This window comes from Octopus bimaculoides, chromosome 17, assembly GCF_001194135.2.
Source record: "Octopus bimaculoides isolate UCB-OBI-ISO-001 chromosome 17, ASM119413v2, whole genome shotgun sequence".
Classification (NCBI taxonomy): domain Eukaryota; kingdom Metazoa; phylum Mollusca; class Cephalopoda; order Octopoda; family Octopodidae; genus Octopus; species Octopus bimaculoides.
The window spans coordinates 11,614,643-11,619,320 of NC_068997.1; the positions used below are offsets into that span (position 1 = coordinate 11,614,643).

The 4,678-nt window shown below is 35.4% G+C and overlaps 1 protein-coding gene across 3 annotated transcripts in view; it reads left to right on the forward strand.

The window, feature by feature from the left end:
- LOC106873422 (allatostatin-A receptor) overlaps window positions 1-4,678 on the forward strand; it is a 234,143-nt gene that overhangs the window by 187,355 nt on the left and 42,110 nt on the right. The window lies entirely within an intron of this gene.

A 4,678-nucleotide genomic window follows, 5' to 3' on the forward strand; every position in this document is an offset into this window, starting at 1 on the left:
GAATTGTATTTACCGCTTATGGCAACAGAAAAGAAAAACAGAAATGAATTTTGAAAAATCATATAATTTGCATATCATTTTCTCAACAAATCTTTACTTGTATAACAATATGACTTTTTCGTCTGGGGTAGCATTAAAATATATTGACTGGAAAATTCCAATGTGTTTGAAAATTTTGAAGATATGTGACTTAAATACATATATTCATATGTGTACATACGTGTGTCGTGCGCGTGTATGTGTTTGTGCATGTGTGTGTGTGCGTATATTTATACATGCGTGTGTGTGTGTAAGCATGTCTATATATGTATATCTGTATATATATATATATATCAAGATAGATACCAAGAAGACAGTAAACATTACACTTTAAGCAGCAAAGACAGACAAGTAAACTACATAGAAAATAATATTGCACGATAACAATATAGAAATGTACAAAAACGGCAGCCAACAACAATATATCAGAAAAATAACCATTTGCTAAAAGACAGATACACTGTATAAAGTCAACTGTCAGGAAATAAAAGTAAAAACAAAAAGACTTTGGGACAGGTATGTCAATATAGATAGTATTTCAGCAAAGAAATGAATAAATAAAAAACATAGATATCATGTCTGACAAAAACAACTATAAAATGTAATCACAACACACGTGATTTGTCGAATGACAGACTTTCGGATGCTCTTCACCCGCCGTCCTTCGCTATTGTACTTTCAAATAAGTTTTGAGATTTAAGAAGCGATCTAGTATTGATTTGCCTGATACACGGCGTAGTTGATTTAACAGTCGCCTTGAGTTCATGGCTGTACGCCTTTGCAGCATTTCATGGCTGTGGAATAGAAGAGTCGTAAGAGCACCAGGTAGAACAGTTTGTGCTATTAGGTAACGCATCTTTATTTATTTTGGGGTCGATATAATAAAATGCCCATCAACTATTCCCAATTATAATGCTTCTGTTATACCTAAGTTAAGGTGTTCATATATGATGATTTGTTTCTAAATCATTGTAGCATCGAGGAAATGTGTAACAGAATTTGTTAAAGTACTTTGTTAAAGTACTAAGATGTAATCAAGCCTAGGTCCGTGTTGTCATTAAGCATCTGGGAGTCGATAAAATAAAACACCAGTGGAGTTCTAGAGTTATAACCTCGAGTTACCCCCTCCCTTCAAAACGGCTGGCCTTCTGCTAACTTTTGAGCGGAACTTAGTTTTCTTAATATAATGATCATAATATTATTATGTTATTAACTCTTCTACGTTGACAGTTTGCTGTTCTTCTAGTATTGAATTATTAGATGTGAAGCAGCGTTCTACAACGTTACGTGTCTTGTGTATTCTCTTACCTTTTACATTACCGAAACACGGAGCTTTTGTTACGCACTCGATATCCAACATTTCAATTTTTTTCAATTCCTACTTTTATAATTGTTTTTAATTACAATTTTATAGTAAAGATTCTCTGATGTCTACCTTTCGTTCTCGGTATACTCTCCCGTTCTTTGTCCTGATAGCAAAATCTCAGTTTTTAGTAGAGTGAGATATGACCAATGAAAAACACAAGGGGAAATATTTAATCTATTTCAATTTTGCGAAGTTGGAGTTTATTGCTTCTTTTAGTCATGTTTTTGATGTTTATTCTTGCTAGTTCGTGATGGCTTTTGCAATTTTGCGCATTTGGAGCGTCTTTAGAAGCCATACTATGTAGGCTACCATACTATGTGTTTTTCTTCACTAAATCCATGCCATTGTTAGACCAGTTCTCCTACGCACGGGTTTTCTTACGATCATCTCATAGATAAACATTTGTCTTTCGTTCCCTTTGACTTTTTTCCGGCACTCTTTCCATTCCCTCGAGGTAATTTTCTTACTGAAAGCATGGCTAGATTATATCCGCAAACACATTTGTTAGAAATTTCCATAATAGTGGTTAAGAATTTATTAGTCTGTAGTTTCATATCACATCACATATATATTTCTTTCTCTTAAAGTTTGGTTTAATGTTAGTCCTTCAATTTAGAATTAACCTACACACGATTCTTTGAATAAACGAACAAGTCAGTTCTTGATTGAGCAATCAACCTAAACATTTTACAGCCTGCCTGGTTCTGGTATTTTCGAATTTGATATTATGGGATCTTGTGTGCCATTTGGATTGCTACATTGTTCTGTTGTCTTAGTCGCTTTAATTAATTTTTTACCACTGCTACTTACTCTAACAAATGCTAATAAATAATTTTCTGGTCCAATCTACGTCACTAACACACTCAGCTTCGCTCTGCTCTTGATCTCTCATTACTGTGCTTTTCTACTCTATATAAGGTTTCGAAAATGTTTTCTCTCATATGCCTGTATTTCATCTGACGTTGATGTCATTCTTTGTATTGATTTGTTTCTTTTATTCCAATCTCTTTCTTTTCCTACTTTCTTTCTAATGATATAACGACATTTATGAGAGCGCTTTCTCTAAACCAGCGTTCCCGCCGAACACCTCGATGCTAGGCATTTGCCTCGGCTTACTTGCCGGAGCCTTATATCCTTAGCTTATGTATACATGACACATCCTACTACATTTTCCTATCATATCATTGCTATTTTGACTTTGCATTGCTATTTTGATGAATTTGATCCATCTTGGTCACTGCGACCATCCTCCTGTATTCTTAATCTAATTTCGTCTCTATCAAAATCTTCCCTTTTTTTTCCGTGAGATGGTTTAATGTTTTCCCTGTTTCTGCGTTAGATTCACTTACACTAACGACCGATACACTTTTGTTTCCTGTTAGGTTTTCTATCTTCTATTTAATTCTTCCTAATTGTAGATTCCATCCATTATCATTTTAAAGAACTTGCCTGCATTTCTAGTTAATGCTCTATCGCTGAAAGCATGTTTATTTTGTTAGGAATTGCCAACATTCTTCGTTTATAATCTCTATTTCATATAATAGGTGTTTGTCGATGTTAGCGTTGTATCAATATCAGTAACAGCAAGTAAAGCATCGAGCTAGCAGAATCATCAGCGCACCGGATAAGATGCTTTGAGACAGCTCTTTCGGCATTAGAATCTGAGCTCAAATCCAGCGAAGGTCTATTTTTCCTTCCAGCCGTTCAGAGTCGAAGAAATATGTACTAGTTGACCACTGGGGTCGATTTAATGCACTAGCACTCCCCCTCAAAATTCCGACTTTGCGCCTATTGTAAGAAGAATTTTAGTGGGAGTATTATCAGAGAACTTGATTAATGAAGGAAAAATTTTTGAAATGTTTTATTCGTTTTAATAATTTTCGAAACGCTCATTAAAAGTTTCCATTATAATTTATCTACAGTCATATATTCTATGTATAGCGCCATTATAATTAAGAAAACGCATGGCTTGGGAATATTGATCTATAAGACAGACGCATAATAAATGACGTCATTTACATTGAGTTCGATGACGATAATGATTTAAATATAGTCAACATGACGGAGATGCCACTAGATAATTTTGGTGGCGAGGGCATATTTGATGTCATCGATCACAAAGAAATAGACAATTACAACAGGTTTACGAATCTTAATTGATATTACTAATGTCATAAGTATGCCAAAACTTTCTTTGATTAAAAAACACGGAAAACTATGTTAAGCAGAATATATTTTGAGTCATACTTTGAGAAAGACTTAATTTTAGCATCGAGAATATGTTTAGTATTCGTGGTATTGCGCAAAGTTATATCCATTTGGTGCAATATGTTACGGTTTAAGAGCACGAACAAGATTGAAAATCGAGGTTCCTTTATCAGACGTCATATTAAAATAGTATTTATTACTTTAATGAACTCTTTCTGTTGGAAATTTACCTTGTGTATAAACTGGTAGTGAGAGAGTATAGGCTCAAATCCCTGGTTGCCACAAGCAAGAGGCTAATGGTTTCTCGATTAGGCTCATGGATGCCGGACATATTTGGAAGCTTTCTAGTAAAAGCCACTGATTGAATATGCGTTCCTCTGCAGAGTACAAATTATATTTGAACCGATTTTTTTATATTTCCAGTTAGACGAAAAAGATCTCTTTATGGGGAAGACATACTAATACCAAAAGTTGAATAAATCTATTTAAACAACAGACCATTCGTGGCAACTACGTTATGATAAACATGTCTTTACAAAAACATAGACCATCAAGATAATTTCTAGTTTACAAACTATGAATGTAGGCCGTATCTCCCTATATTCAGCTATAGTTCCAATATATATTGAAAAACCACCGATTTGTGCATCGACAGCTCCCATACTATGTACTTGCCGCAGGTTTCCCTGTCGTGGAAGTGAAATGAGTGCAGAGACACCTAACATATATAGACGCAGGTGTGGCTGTGTTGTATGTAGCTTGCGTAACAACCACTTGGGCAACAGTCTTCTACTATAGTCTCGGGCCGGCCAAAGCCTTGCGAGTGGATTTGGAAGGCGGAAGCTGAAAGAAGCCCGTCGTGTATATATATGTGTGTGCTTGTGTGTGTGTTCGTGTATGTCTGTGTGTGTCCCCACACCATCGCTTGACAACAGATGCTAGCGTGTTCACCTCACCATAACTTAGCGGTTCGGCTAAAGAAAGCAATGCAATAAGTAATAGGCGTAGAAAGAATACACAAACGCACACACGCACGATGTATAAATGCATACACACACACACGTC